General features: G+C 42.2%; 1 long non-coding RNA gene across 1 annotated transcript in view; it reads left to right on the top strand.

Moving 5' to 3' along the window:
* LOC140498092 (uncharacterized) overlaps window positions 1-12361 on the top strand; it is a 31664-nt gene extending 19303 nt beyond the window's left edge. Inside the window, exon 4 of the long non-coding RNA XR_011965002.1 lies at window positions 11826-12361. This is a non-coding gene — a long non-coding RNA (uncharacterized lncRNA). The remainder of the gene's footprint in view (window positions 1-11825) is intronic.
* The last annotated feature ends 4294 nt before the right edge of the window (window positions 12362-16655 follow it).

Genomic DNA, 16655 nt, shown 5'->3' with positions numbered 1-16655 from the left:
GGCATATAACAATGAGGTCAGCACAACAGCTCTGTAGACCTTCAGTTTGGTAGTCAGTCTAATACCTCTTCTCTCCCAAACTTTTCTTTGGAGCCTCCCAAATACTGAGCTAGCTCTGGCAATGTGTGCAGATGGGCTGAACACTTCCATAGTGTTCTCAACAGACCATCATCAATCCATGCTGAGAACATTGACTGTTTACCTCAGGTTGAAGTCAATCCCTCCTTAGCTGAACTTCCAACTGAAGAAGAGGTTTTGAGGGCTATTAGGCTCCTTTCATGTGGCAAAGCACCTGGTGCTGATTGTATTCCAGGTGAGATTTACAAGGCAGGGGGACCATTGCTCATACAAAAGCTGACTGAAATTTCCAGGTTATATGGCAAGAGGAAGTTATCCCCCAGGAGTTCAAGGATGCCTCTATTGTCCATCTCTATAAAGGTAAAGGGAATAGATTGTCCTGCGACAATCACAGGGGGATCTCTCTCTTAATCATTGCTGGCAAAATTCTTGCCAGAGTCCTCCTTAATAGGTTGATCCTTCACCTAGAAGATGGTCATAAACCTGAGAGCCAGCGTGGCTTCAGAAAGGGCTGAGGAACAGTCAATATGGAGTTTGCTGCCTGACAACTCCAGGAGAAATGCCAGGAGCAGAACAACGTTTGCAGATATGACCAAGGCCTTTGGCACTTAGTCATGAGGGCTTATGGAAAATTATGTCAAAATTTGGTTGCCCGGAGAAGTTCATCAGTATTGTATGTCAATTTCATGATGGCATGTTTGCTGGGTTCTGGATAATGGACAAAGCTCTTGTGCCTTCCCAGTCACATATGGAGTGAAACAGGGCTATGTGCTTGCTCCTATGCTTTTTAGCCTGATGTTTTCAGTCATGTTGAAAATGTTTTCAATGAGGATGAACATGGTGTCAAGGTCAACTACCATACTGACAGCAAGTTCTTCAATTTGAAAAGGTTCCAAGCCAAGACCAAAGTGGAGGGAGTGTTGGTGCATGATTTTCTGTTTGCAGATGATTGTGCACTCAGTGCAGCCTCTGAAGCTGAGATGCAACAAAGTATGGATTAATTCTCTGCTGCCTGTGCTAATTTTGGCCTAATAATTAACACCAAGAAAACACAGGTGCTCTATCTACCACCACCACACCATCCATACATGGAACCATAGGTCATAATAAATGGAGAAGTTTTGAATGCTGTGGATATATAAGTTCACTTACCTTGGTAGTGTACTTTCCAGGGATGTACACATTGACAGTGTTAGAGATTAAAACCTCTCTGTCCCCGAGAGCTCCTGGGCAGATTCATCACCTCTATGCTCAGCCCTGGTGAAGACAGGAATGATTTGCATTGCTAAGCGCCTCTTCTTTGCATGCATTTTTCAAAGAGAATAGAAGTAGAAGGGAGGGGGTCATAGTGTCAGCCTCAAATGGAAGACACCTGGGAATTTCTGCCTCAAATTGAGGACAGCCCCAATATCCCTGGCACCTGGGAAAGAACAGCCTGAATGGCTAGGACTAGAAAATTCAAGGAAAAGTGGCATTAGATGGTAGAGAGCAGATGGTAATGCTTGTCTTGCCCTCTTGTCTTGCCAAAAAGAGCCCACTTCCCTTTCCTCAAGGCTCTTTGTTAAAGATGAACTTGTCTGGGAGGGATCTCTTTCCAACATTGTGAGCTATCCCTGAGTGGAATGGAATTCCTCATAAGGTGGCTAGCTCCCTGTCACTAGTGATCTTTAAGTAAAGGCTGGTTGACCATTTGTTGGAGACATCATAGAGGGGATTCATGCTCATGAGCTGATTGGACTTGTTGACCATTGAGATTCTTTTCAACTCTGGATTCTCTGATTGTCTCCCAGAGACCCCTTCTCCAAATGAGTTTCACAATCTCCCTTCAATCCTCCATATCTGACAAGCTCCTCTGAAGATGGAGCACTCCTCTTGAAGAGAGACTTCAAAAAGTATTTTTTTTCTTTTTTGACATTTTTGTTTCCCGGACACAACCTTCTTCTACTGATGTGGCTTTGATCCAGAGAAGGCTCCCTAGCAGTCCCATTCTCGCGGGGAAATCACACAATTTGGCCTCTTCCATTGGCCTGGGTAGAAAGCTCCTTGTTTTGACAAAATGCAGAAACAAACAAAAAAGTCTTTATGGGTCTCTGTGTCTTCCCAGAAGGCTTGCTGCCAAAGGTCATCATTACAGAGTCAATAATAGATCCCTAGGGTCCTCCACTAGAGACCTCCTACAAATTGACACTGAACCAATAACAACTACCCTTTCAATCTGTCCATTCAATCCATTTTGAATTCATTTAATTGCAATATCATCTTAATCCATCTCTCTCCATCTTCTCCACAAGAGTAGTATGGGACACTGCACAGAACATTTTACTAAAATCTCCTTAAATGCTATCCATACAGCATTGCCTTCATCTACCGGTTTAGTAATCCTGTGATACAGGAAATGAGCTTAACCTGGCAAATCTGCTCCTGATGAAGCTGCCAGGCTGACTCTTTGTGGTCACCAGCTCCCTTTTTAGACATTCTTGATTGTCTCCTTAATGATCCAGGGTAAAATTTCCCCAGGAAATGATACTCTGCTCACTGGCTTATCTTTCACATTTTCTCTTCCTGGCCTTTACAACAAAAACCAGGACAACACTTGCTCTTCTCTCATATTTTAATATTTCTCTAGTTCTCCATGATCTTTCAGATGTCCCTGACGATGATCTGCCTGCCCTTTCAGCACCTGAGGATAGAGTTCATCAGGGCCAAATGACTTGAATTCATCTCAGGCAGCCAGAACTTCTCTTTCTGCATCCTGACTGATCTTGGGTATTGATTCCGATTCCGTGTTAGTCATTTTTGTTCTAATGTTTCCTGTGCAAAGGTCATTCTCCTGAGCAGAGGAAATGGAAGGAAAACAAAAATGAAGCAGCTCTGCTCTCACTCATTGTCCCATCCAACAGAAGTGAAGGTGCTATCCCATCTTGGTTGCAGTTGTTCACTTATGTCTGACTTCACAAGTTTGTTTGGGATTTTCTTGACAAAGATAATGGAGTGATTTGCCATTTCCTTCTCCAGTTCATTTTACAGATGAAGAAACTGGGGCAAACAGGGTTAAGTGACTTGCCCAGGGTCACACAGCCAATAAGTATCTGAGACTGGATTTGAACTCATAAAGATGAGTGTTGACTCTAGGTCCGGTGCTCTATCTACCCTGCCATATAGCTGCCCATCTCTGAGTGTTTTTCAAATACTTGAATATCTTTCCCCTTCCTCCCCCAATCTTCTCCAGGCTAAATATCTCTGATTCTATCAACCTGTTATCATATAATATGCTCTTGAGACCTGTCTTGCTCTGGGGTTCCTCCAGCTCATCTTAATTTTCTTAAACTTTGATGCCCAGAGTTGACCACAATACTCTAGATGTAGCCTAAGCAAGGCAGAGCACAATGAGACTATCACCTTCCCAGGTGTACCAGTTCTGACTGTCTCTCTGCACATATTCTAAAAAGCTTTCCCAAAACATTATGAACTCATTTTCTTTTGTAGTCAAACCTAAAAGCAATCTCTCTTCCTCCCCCAGACTCCTCCACCTAAAGTTCCTGTCTAACCACAAAAAAAAGAGAGAAAAGTTACCATCAGTTTTGCTCTTGTTTATACCTTGAGATGAGGTGATTAAGTTACATCCATAATGCATGGTGTTTGTAACCCAGTATTAATAATAATAATGCTGTCTTGTATTTCTCTGATAGGAGAAGCATGCTCCCAGAGATGGTTCATTGGTCTATTCACACACAATTTTCATACATCTCTAAAGATTACCATTTTAACAGCTTTTGGGATAGATACTGCCAGGCAGTTACATTTAACAGTGCATAAATCTAATTCCCTCCGCACTCAATTTTCTCAGGCTGCAGAATCAATTTGAATCTGTCAGGATTTTATACTAAAGTCTATTAATGCCCCCTGCCTTTCTTTGCATCTCTTCTTATTCTCCCCGTCTCTTCTCATTCCTTCTATCTCTACAATCTCTCTCTTTCGGAACCTCTCCCTGATGAGGAAGGTGGCTCTGATGCCAACTGGCAGCCTCTGATCTCTTTACAACAAAGTCCAATTAGGCATGAAGGAGAAACACAAGGATCTCACACTCCAGGTCCCCTGGAAAAGAAACAAAAGCCTGGGAGTGATGCCACCAGGTGAGGCTCATCATGCCTTTTTTTTCATCTCCAATTTATTTATTTTTAGTTTTCCACATTCACTTTCATAAGTTTTAAATTTTCTCCCCCTCCTTCCATTCCCCCCTTCCTCCCCAACATGGAATGCAATCTGATATGGGATCTACACATACATTCCTATTAAACACATTTTCACATTAGTCATGTTGAGGCTCATCATTCTTAACAACCAAACAGTCCCAGGGTGAAAAGAGGCCCCTTTGGGCCAATCTTCCTCTCCTGAGCCTCTTCTCTGATGTTGCAACTCCATACACTAAGTGAAACGCCATAGGATTTCAGAGCTGGCAGGAACCTGAAAAATGAGGGGATTGCTGAGTTAGAGCTAAAGGGACCCCAGAGTCCATATAATCCACCTCCCTCAGTTTACAAATAAAGAAATTGAGATGAATTACAGATGAAGAAAGAGGTTAGTTGCTCAAGATAACATTGGCAATGTCATGGCCAGAACTCTCCGCCCAGGGTTCTTTTCATGGTACCAGGATGCCTCCCTGCTCAGCTGAGAGTGAAAGCATGGTGAAACTGTTGGGGGTTGTTTTAGGGAAAGGCGTTTTTTATTCATTTAGCTTTTAGTAGGATCCCTTCATTTGTACAGAGTATATAGCAGGCCTATCATCTCCATAGCTCTGGATGTTATAATTCTCAATGCAATCTAAGATTGATACCTTTTTCAACTGCCCTATCACACTGTTGACTCATATTGACCTTGCATCTCTCTCTCTCTCTCTCTCTTTCTTTCTCTCCTCTCTCCTTCCTTCCTTCCTTCCTTCCTTCCTTCCTTCCTTCCTTCCTTCCTTCCTTCCTTCCTCCCTCCCTCCCTTCCTTCCTTCCTTCCTTCCTTCCTTCCTTCCTTCCTCCCTCCCTCCCTCCCTCCCTCCCTTCCTTCCTTCCTTCCTTCCTTCCTTCCTTCCTTCCTTCCTTCCTTCCCTGCCTGGTCTTCCTGTTCTAGTCTAGATTTAACTGGCTGTTTGTCTGAAACATGTATCATCTATTATCTATGTACCTATTTGTCTGCTCCCTTCCTTCCCTTTTTCCTCCTCTCTCTTCTCCCCTCCTCTCTTCTCCTTCTCTTTCTCTCTCTCTGTCTCTCTCTGTCTCTCTGTCTCTCTGTCTCTGTCTCTCTCTCTCTCTGTCTCTCTCTCTATCCCTCCCCCCCTCCACTGAGGGAACTAAGAGGTACAGTGAACAGAGCAACAGGACTGCAGTCAGGAAGACCCATATTTGAATGTGGCCGCAAATACTTGCTAGCTGTATGGGCAAGTCAGTTAAACCCTGACTCAGTTATCTCACCTGTAAAATGGGAACGGTAATAGTACCTACTTGCAGGGTTTTAGTGAGGATCAAATGAAATAGTTTTTGTAAAGTGCTTAGCACCCTGCCTGGAATATAGTAGGTGCTATATAAATATTATTTATCTATTTGCCTGCCTATCAATTATCTGTCATCTTGTCTATTTGGTCATTTATCTTTCTGTCTCTTTTCCTGACTTCCTAAGAATTCAAGACAGCTGAGGATAGAGTGGGAGTGAGAAGTTGTTTTTCCTTTTGAGTTTGTCATTTCTTTGACACCTGCCCTGTCCACTTGTTGGGCTGTGCTAACAAGAGAGAAAGAACCAAGGGCTCTCTGGGGGAGGGTGGAGGGGAGAGCAGGGGAAGGAGGGATGGGGAGGAGGGGACTATCATTGTAGATGGAGGACTCCGTCCACCAATTCTGGAATGATCTATGTTGCTTATGTCCCCAGTGAACACTTTTGCTATTTAATAATGCTGAGCCCTTCATTTGGAAGGTTTTTCTTCCATCTAACCTCATCAGCTACAATAGCTACCTGGTGATGATTCTCTTTAATGGTGGAACTCCTTTGCTGATGTAGTCTCTGGTTCACCTAGTAGGTTAGCCACAGAGATCAACTATCTGATGATTGTTGGTCTGCAGTCAGATCCAGGGCTCAGACCCGTGTTGTTTCTTCCCCTTGAATGCGCCAACAACACACCTGCTGCCTGAGGCCACCTGCCAAGAATCAGTCCCACTGAGACCTAGGAAGACACTATATCCAGAACCCTCTTTCTGTTTTCTGGCCCATAAATGGCAACTCTACTAGGAAGACCCAGAATTTGGAAAATGGGATGAGACATACTCAAGGGAAAGTGAATGTGGACTTAGGCTGCCTTAAGAGAGGCGAAGTTTCCTGAAATGAGAAGGTGATCTCGCTATAATTCTCTTTAGTGGTCAGGTCACCTCTGAAGTCTTATGTTCTGTCCTGATTGATGCATTTAGGGAACCAAAAGCCAGAGAAAATTCAGAGGCTGGTAATCAGGGATTGGTACAAGACCTTGAGTTTGAGTCATATGGTGATCAGTTGAAGGAACTGGGGATGTTAGAAGATAGTACAATACTGTGGAATAAAGGCTGACCTTGGAGTCACAGGAGCTGAGTTTGAATCTTGCCTCAATTTTTCACTACTTATGTGACTTTAAGCAAGTCACCTAAATGCTTTGAGCCTCAGTTTCCTTATCTGTAAAATAAAGAGGTTGAACAAGATGGCCCCTAAGATTTCTACTAGCTCTGTATCTAACTGGATCATGTTTAATTTGGAGAAGGGAAGTCTTAGGGGGAACATGAGAGCTGTCTTCCAGTATGAGAAAGCCTGTCTTGTGGAAGAGGGATTAATTAGACTTGTTCTGCTTGAGTCCAATAAACAGGATTAAGAACCACAGATGTAAAGAAAGGAGGCTGATTTAGGTTTGAAGTTGGGAAAAACAAAAAATAAACCCACACTTCCTAACACTTAGAACTGTCCCAAAGTGGAATGGATTTGCTTGGGAGGTAGTGAGCTCTCTGCCGCACAAAGGCTGTATGACCACTGGTTGGGAATATCATAGGCTAGAAGGGATTCTTGTTTAGGGATGAATTGGGCCAGATGCTCACTGAGGTCTCTTCTAACTCAGAGATTCTGTGATTAAGTCCAAGCAACCCTTGCTGGAGAGAATCCCCCTATCCTGTTTCAGTCTCTCATTGTTGACAAAACTCCAAAGCTGGGACTTTCTTCTAGCTGGGGGAATTGATCAAATGCAACATATTATTAATAATACTTTCTCCTCCAATGTCACTTTACCCTGGGTACAACTTTGGCAGCCATGGTTGTGAAAACTGATCCAGAGAAGACTCATCAGTGGTCTTGCTCCAGTTCCATCTTTAATGGTTTAAAACAGTAAATACAAAATAATTTGAAGGTGTGGAAGGGGGGAATACTAATGATTGGTAAGATGAGGAATAGCTTCCTGTAGGAGGTGGCATCTGGCTTGAACCTTGAAGGGATTCTAAATGGAAGATTATACTAACTTTTTAAAAATCAATTTAATTCAATCCAGTCCAACTGTATCAGGTGTTCATTAGGTCTTGATCTAGATCTAGATCTAGGTACTAGGGATGTACTAAGGTCTTGATCTAGGTACTAGGGATATACAAAGATCAAAGAGAAACCATCCTTGCTTTCAGTGGGTTTCCATTCTACTCCAGGTGGAGCAAAGGATAGCAGCAGAGCATACCTCCCTGTGTCCCTAAATCTTCCTACCTTTCTCCCTACAATCTCTCCACCTCCCTGCCACTCCTATCCTCCATGTCTTTCCTCCTTCCAAGCCCTTGATCTCCCAATGCTGGCCTATCCCTCCAGGCTTTCTGGAACTGCCTGACATATTAGGCATCTGGGCAACGGGCCCACCAGTAGTTCATTTAGCTGCTGATGGCATGCCGTTGGAATATAGCTTTCACAAAGCACTAAACAAGGACACTGGGCTTGGATTTTCAGGTATAATTGCTTCCATCAGGGCTATAAATGAGATCATTAGCATTAGTAGCTCTAGAGCCTAGAGACAATAAAGTCCTCATGGTGAATGGTTCCCTGGTTCTCAGACACTCAGGGATGCTGGCTCTGCTCCGATTCAGAAGGGGAGTGGAGGCATCTGCATGGCTTCTGGGGATCATGGGCACAGCTGCAAATTCTACTAATAATATGTGAAGGATCTGCATAGGGAACTCCCAGTGTGGGAATTCTCCCCACCTACACAGACTAAAACATGTCTATTTCTATGACTTAGTAGATAAATCCTAGCAAGCTGCCCAAGGCCTTAGGGAGCTAAAATAACTTGGCTCTGGTTTCACAGCTAATGAATGTCAGAAGTGGGATCTGAAACCCAAGTCTTTCTAACTCAACGTCTAGCATCCTCTAAATCTATGTAAGGGAGGAAAAAAAGAAATAGGAGAAGGAGAAAGGGAAGAGGAGGGAGAAAAGGAAGAGAAAGAGGAGAGGGAAGAAGAGGAGAAGGAAGAGGAAGAAAAAGAGGAAGAAGAGAAGGAGGAGTAGGAATGAGAATGGGAAGGGGAAAATGGCACCAACAAAAATTTATTAAGCACATACTTTATGACATGCACAGAATGAAATAATCCTTATTTACATGAAATCCACATTTTAATTGGGGAGAAACCAAGTGCTCACACAAGTATTTTCAGAATAAATATAAAAAGATATAATTCAAACTCCTACAGGGTAGCTTGGTGGAGGGGAATTAGCAGTTGGGGGTAATCAGGGAAGGCTTCATGCAGAAGATGGTGTCCAGGTTCCATCATTAATGAAGAGAGAGATATTCTGTGAAACAGTAGAAGAGAGGGGGCATCTCAGTCATTGGGGATGGCCATTGCAGACACGCAGAGATGAGAGATGAAGAGGTGTGTGTGTGTGTGTGTGTGTGTGTGTGTGTGTGTGTGTGTGTGTGTGTGTGTGTGTGTGTGAGAGAGAGAGAGAGAGAGAGAGAGACTGAGAGAGAGCGCTATATTTAATTACTTGAAGTACTGAAGAGGCATTACACTTGTTCTGTATGGCTCCAGAGGGCAGAACAAAGAACCTAAGGTGGAAACTACAGAGACAAATAAGGGAAAATGCCCCGAAGTTTAGAGCTGTCCAACAGTGGAATGGGCAGCCCTAGGATATAATAGGTTTCTTATCAAAGGACTGCACTCAGAGGCTAGAAGATCATGCATGTATGTTGCTTATATGAGATTACGGAATTCCTTCTGGCATGTGAACTGGACAGGTTAGGAAACAAGATCAGAGAAGAGATTTCCCCAAGATCACATGCCTTGAAAGTGTCTGAGAGAGAATTTGAACCCAGGTCTCTCCTGACTCCCTTTCAGTTAGACCACACGAATTCAAAGACTAATGGGGAAGGAGAGGGAGTCAGAATCAGTGGAAAAACCCAAATTATTTTTAAAGAGGTAAAACCATTACTTTCAAGTACCTATATTAACTTGGAACTGACTCCTAACATTCTGCAGATCCTTTTTAATGAATAGATATGAATAAATTCTAATTAAGGATATCCAGCTGTGTGTTAAAGTCCTTTTAAGTACTTAGTAGGTTAAATATTTCCCCCTATAATCTTCATCACCCCTTAATTAGTTTCCGACCCTTTGTTCATGGATTCTTCAAAAGCAAACTTTGTCATAGCCCTGGGGTGAATGATCACAAATTATAATTTATGAGATTTTACTCTAATTAAGGTCAGTCGGGTCTAATTCAATCCAACAAGAATTTATCAAAGCCTACTATGTGCAAAACACTGGGCTAACCACTGGGGATTCAAGGATAAAATTACTTTCTAGTCTATGGAGGAGAAAGGAAGGTAACCAGAAATCAAGGAATATCACTAGAAATCAGACAAGTAGATTCACTGTAATTTCAGGAGAGAAAAGGTACTAACAAGCAGGAAAGGCTTCCTTTAAGAGATGACACCTGAAATGAAATAAGGAGGGAGGGCATTCTAGGCATGGAACACAGGTTAGATAAAAACCTGGAGGTGGCAGATACAAGGCTGCATTTGGAGAACAACAGCCAGCTTGCCTGGAATATGTGGTATGTCAAGGGAGTAGTGTTAAATAAACTTGGAGTCAGATATAATGGGCTTCAAATGCCATGCTGAGGAAGAAGTTTTTGATATTGAAGGCAATTGGAAACCGCCAAAGATTCCTGTGCAGGGGAGTCACATGGTCACACTTGTATTTTAGGAATATTGATTTGGCCACTGTGTGGAGGATGGACTTAATGGATGAAACAGAGTATTAACAACAATAATATGTCAAGCATTGTGCTGAGAACTTTACAAATATTATCTCATTTGATTCTTACAATAACCCTGAGAAGTACATGCTCTGATTATCATCATTTTACAGTTGAGGAAACTGAGTCAGACACAATTTACTTTTTATTTTTAAACTATTTTAATTTTTAAAAATACATATAATTTATTTTTCAGTTTTCAACATTCACTTCCTCAAGAATTTGAATTCCAAATTTTCTCCCCATCTCTCCCCACCCCCATCCCCAGCACAGCAAGCACCCCTTCCATCCCTTCCTCCGGTCTGTCCTCCCTTCTATCACACCCCCTATTTTTCTATCCCCCTCCCCTCTATTTCCCTATAGGGCCAAATACATTTCTTATACCCCATTGCCTGTACATCTTATTTCCCAGTTACATGCAAAAACAGTTTTTAATATTCACTTTTAAAACTTTGAGTTTCATATTCCCTTCCTCCCTCCCCACCCTCATTGAAAAAACAAACAATTCAATACAGGTCACACATGTGTAGCCATGAAAACACTTCCATAATAGTTAGTCTTTCAGACTAACCACATTGCCTTCTGTCCTGTCCTGCCCTCCATTTATTCCATTCTCTTCCTTGACCTGTTCCTCCCACAATAGTGCTTGCTTCTCATTATCCCTTTCCCCAATTTGTTGTCCTTTCTATTCTCTTCCCTCTCCTATCCCCTTCCCAGGGGTAAAATAGATTTCCATACCCAACTGAGTGTGTGTTATTCCCTCCTTAAGTCATATCCCATAAGAATAGGGTTCACTTATTCCCTTCCAACTCCCCCCTCTTCCCCTCTATTGTAAAAGCTCCTTCTTACTCTTTTATGTGAGATGATATCCTATATTCTACCTCTTTCTTTCTCTTATTCCTAGTACATTTCATTCAACAGTAAATTTTATTTTTTAGATATTCTCCAAACATATTCAGCTCACCCTGTGCCCTCTGTCTCTGTGTGTTTATGTGTATATATACATATATATAGTATGTATGTGTGTATGTATGTATGTATATACACATATATATGCATACATATACCCATATACCTATACATACCTACATATATTTGTTGTTGTGTTTGTCCTTTGTTCTCGAAGAGGACCATGACATCATAATATACATAATATATACATACATACTACCCATACACACTTATATATGTATATACATACATATGTATATATGTGTGTATGTATATATGTGTATGCATATATATATATATATATATATGCATACGCACAAATATCATCTGTCCATGTAGGAATGTAAATGGTTCAACTTTGTGAGTTCCTTATGGCTTCTCTTTCCTGTTTACCTTTTCATGTTTCTCTTGATTCTTGTATTTGAAAGTCAAATTTTCTTTTTAGCTCTGGTCTTTTCAACAAGAATGCTTGGTAGTCCTCTATTTCATTGAAATTCCATTTTTTGTTTTCCCCCAAGATGGCGCTGAAGGTGAAGAAGGAAGCCATTGCCCCCCCCCAGCCCCCCAAGACAGAAGTCAAGTCCATGGCCTTGAAGACCAAGAAGGCAGTGTTGAAGTCCATAGCCACAAAAAGAAGAAGATCTGAACATCCCCCACCTTCCAGGGACCCAAGACACTAAGACTAAGAAGGCAGTCCAAATACCCTTGAAAAAGTGCCCCTTGGAGAAAAGTGCCCTTTGGCCATCATTAAGTTCCCCTTGACCACTGAGTCTGCTTTGAAGAAGATTGAGGGCAACAACACCCTAGTTTTCATGATGGACATCAAGGCCAACGAGCATCAGATCAAGCAGGTGGTAAAGAAGCTGTATGACATCAACGTGGCCAAGGTCAACACACTGATCAGGCCTGATGGAGAAAAGAAAGCCTATGTCTGGCTTGCTCCAGACCATGATGCTTTGGATGTTGCCATCAAAATTGGAATCATCTAAACTGTGTCCAGCTGTCCCACTTCACCTACAATAAAAAATTTTCCCCAACAAAAAAAAAAAAGAAATTCCATTTTTCCCTGAGGTATTATACTCAGTTTTTCTGGGTAGGTGATTCTTGGTTTTCACCCTATCTCCTTTGGAATATCATATTCCAAACCCTTGGATCCCTTAGTGTAGAAGCTGCTAAATCCTGTGTTATTCTGATTTCATTTACACAATACTTGAATTGTTTCTTTCTGGCTACTTGTAACATTTTCTCCTTCACCTGGGAACTTTGGAACTTGGCTACAATATTCCTAGGAGTTTTCCTTTTCGGGTCTCTTTCAGGAGGTGATTGATGAATTCTTTTGATTTCTATTTTACCCTCTGGTTCTAGAATGTCAGGGCAGTTTTCCTTGATAATTTCTTGGAAGATGATGTCTAGGCTCTCTTTTTAGATCATTGTTTTCAGGTAGACCAATAATTTTTAAATTATCTCTCCAGGATCTACTTTCCAGGTCAGTTGTTTTCCCAATGAGATATTTCACATTGTCTTCTATTTTTTCATTCTTTTGGCTTTGTTTCACAATTTCTTGATTTCTCATAGAGTCATTAGCTTCCATCTGTTCCATTCTGATTTTTAAAGAACTATTTTCTTCAGAGAGCTTTTGGACCTCGTTTTCCATTTGGTTGATTCTATTTTTTAAGGCATTCTTGTCCTCATTGGAATTTTGGACCTCTTTTGCCATTTGGGTTAGTTTATTTTTAAAGGTATTATTTTCTTCAGTATTTTTTGGCGTCTCCTTTAGCAATCTGTTGACTTATTTTTCATGATTTTCTTGCATCACTCTCATTTCTCTTCCCATTTTTTTCCTCCACCTCTCTTATTTGATTTTCAAAATTCTTTTTGAGTTATTCCATGGCCTGAGATCATTGAATATTTTTTTGGAGGCTTTGGATGTAGGAGCCTTGACTTTACTGTCTTCCTCCATTTGTGTGCTTTGGTCTTCCTCTGATTGTGTGCTTTGCTCTTCATCATCTGAAAAGAGGGAAGAAAATACCTTTTCACCAAGAGAGTAATCTTCTATAGCTTTATTCCCCACCTGTTTTGAGTCCTTTGTCAAGTAGAGAGTATACTACCCTAGGATTCTGAGGTTTTGTGCAGCTGTTCTCCGAGACATCTCTAGGCACCTGTAAGTTTTCAGTTCTTCCAAAATGGCATAGTCAAAGGAGAGATGTTTACTCCTCTCCTGGCCTGCTCTCTGGTCTGTGACCAACCACAAGCACTCTTTACTGCCCTGGAACTGTGAGTAGGATTCCCTCTCACCAGCCCTCCCAGCTCCCTCCACCCCACTCCCATCCCCCAGCTCTGCCACACCAGCACTCCTCCTTACCCCAGGACTGCCACTCAGGACTGAGACTCAGATCAGCTCCTCAATTCTCCCAGGGTCTGTAGGCTGAGAGCTCCAGAAGTGAACTGTTGTGCAGTGGCTGCAGCTGCCCTGGAACTGGGGCTAGGACCAGACCACTCTCCCCTCTGGCCTAGATGAAAGAGATTTCTCACTGACCTTTGAAGCTATCTTTGGTGTTTGTGGGTTGAGAAATCTGGAAACAACATCATCAGCCCATGATTCAATCCCTGAAGTCTGCTCCAGTCCTGTCTGTGTCATGTAGCCAATGTTGGGCTGTGCTCTGCTCTGAGCCTGTTGTGATAGATCCTTGCTGTTGGCCTTCCTGGCTGTCTTCAGCTGGAAATCTGTTTTACGTCGTCATTTTGTTGCTTCTGCTGCTCTAAAATTTGTTTAGAGTCATTTTTATAGGCATTTTAAGGGCTTTGGGAGGAGAGCTTAAGCAGATCTGTTCTTCTACTCTGCCATCTTGGCTCCACCCCCACCCAACTCCAGACACAAGGTTAATGACTTATCCAAAGTCACACAGCTAATAAGTGTCTGAGGCCAGATTTGAACTTGGATTTTAATTCAGGGAAGTCAATTAAGAAGCTATTCCCATGGAGAAAATAGGATTCAATCTGCATTGGTCCAGGGGAGAGATGATAAGGTCATGAACTTAAGTGTTGAATGTCTAAGCAGAAAAGATGGGAGATGTGCCAGAGATGTAGTGGAGATTTTTAACCATATTTGGTGGCTGATTAGGTAGAGGAAGTTGAGAGGGAAGCATGAGGATGGTTCTAAGGTCTTGAACCTGAGAGACAGGAAGGATAGCAGTGCCTGTAGCAGAAACAAAAATTTGCAAGATAGGTGGATTTAGAGGGGAAGATAATGAAGTCCAATTTGAACACGGTGAGTTGGAGCTGTCCAAAAGCAACTGGTAAGGAAGAACAGAATTTTTCCTTTTTTCTCCCTAATTTGATCCCAAAACTCAAATATTCAGATGGCTGTGTGATTTCATCCATTCAGGAGGGTCATTCACCTTTTATGCTTGCCTAGCCTGTGCGACTGTTGTCCAAGTTCTCCCACAGAGATCCACCCAATGTGCTAGAGGTCTTCATTGCTTTCTTCAACATCATTAGGCTAGCAGTGGAGTTCTTGGGCCATCCTCCTGTCTCCCCTTGCTCTTAGTGCATGATCAGCCCATCTCTTTCTGTCATACAATGCCTTCCTTGCCTCTCTTACTCCTGTTCTTCAGAATTCCTCCTTGGTTAGAGGTAATATGCTCATGCCCACCATTGTCCTTTCCTTTGCCATTTGAGTGTCTCTGAGCTCCTTCTAGCTTGAAGATTCTAGGTCAATTCTAGCTTGAGGTCCTGGACAACAGAGCCTACAATGACCTAATGCCCCAGCTGAACTATCCAAAGGTTGTGTCTTTGCCCTTGGGCACAGACACCACAGGGCTCCTGGGTGGATGAGAACTGCCTGAAATTAGGATCCCTTTAAGTGCTGTAAAGCAGCTGAGAAGACCTGAGCTGTGGATAAAGTGGGTTGAGACACTGACTGACAGCTGCCCCACCCAGCTCCTCTTAATGATCTGTCTGGATTCCAGCCCAAGTTCAGCCTACAACAGGAACCAGTCTTTATTCTGATTCCCTGGCTGAGCCTCTGGCCACCGATCCAGGGCTACCACCATAACCTGGTACTTCTCCATCTCCCATAGGGCTCATCTTGCATTTATTGCTAGGCTTGGAACAGGGCATAAAGAACATAAAATTCCATTCCATTTTACAAGCATTGAAACACCTCTGACTCTCAGGTGGGTGCCAAGGGACAGCATCTGCCTCTCTCTCGGTGTTTCATGTGAGACTGTTTTTGCATCATCCTTAACTCCCAGGACATCTAGGTGACTCAATACACAGAGTGCCTGGCCTGGGGTCAGGAAGCCTCAACTTTCTGAGTTCAAATCTGACTTCAGACACTTACTACCTGTATGACCCTGGGCAAAACACTTAAGCTTGTTTGCCTCAGTTTCCTTATCTGTAAAATACACCAGAGAAGGAAATGCAAAACACTCCAGGATTTTTGCCAAGAAAACTCCAAATGAGATCACAAAGAATCAGACATGACTAAGATGACCAAACAACAACAAATAACTCCCAGAAGAATGCAGCTGTCACATCACGTATCTGAAACTCAGTTTCCCCACTTTTATATAGTCTGTTTTTACCCTAATCTTGGCTCTAGAAAAGACTCAGATATGGAGAGCGGCTCTATGTAGTGAATAGCTTTGGACAAGGGGTCAGGCAAATGAGCTTTGAATCTTTGCTCCCACAGGATCAGAGATTTATAACTGGAAAGTGCTTCAGAGATCATCTAACCCAGGGTTTTTTTAACCTTTCTTTGTGTCCTAGACCCCTTTGGCAGTCAGTCTAGTGCAGCTCTGGACCCTTCCTCTCAATCATGTCTTTCAGTGCATAAAATAAAACACACAGGATTATAAAGGAAACCAATTATATTGAAATAGTTATAAAAATACATATATTTTTTAAAGAAACCAAGTCCATGGGCTCCTGAGGTTAAGAACTTCTGATCTAGCCCAACCCATTTATTTTATAGATGAAGAAAAGTGAGGATCCAAGGTTAAATTATTCAACCAAGGTCACATGCTAAGCAATGAGCAGAGGTAAAATTTAAACCCAGACCATCCAGCTCCCAATCAGCATCCTTTTTAAAACATCACATTAAAAAAATATTTCCCTCCCTTACACTTGTCTCATTCTGCTGGTATCCCAATTATTCATATACCAGTCTGTTATTATACCAGTTATTAATATACCAGTCATTCATATACCTCACTGTGTCTCCTCATTGAGTCTTTGATTCTCTCTTCTTGCTCTTAAGTACTCACATAATCCCTTGGAAAGAAAGTAGAGTGACCCATTGGAAAGAGAGATCCAATTTAGAGGCAGGGGAGCTGGGGGGGTCAAAC

This window comes from Notamacropus eugenii, chromosome 4 (genome assembly GCF_028372415.1).
Source record: "Notamacropus eugenii isolate mMacEug1 chromosome 4, mMacEug1.pri_v2, whole genome shotgun sequence".
NCBI lineage: Eukaryota > Metazoa > Chordata > Mammalia > Diprotodontia > Macropodidae > Notamacropus > Notamacropus eugenii.
This window is presented reverse-complemented; position numbering and strand designations above follow the sequence as displayed.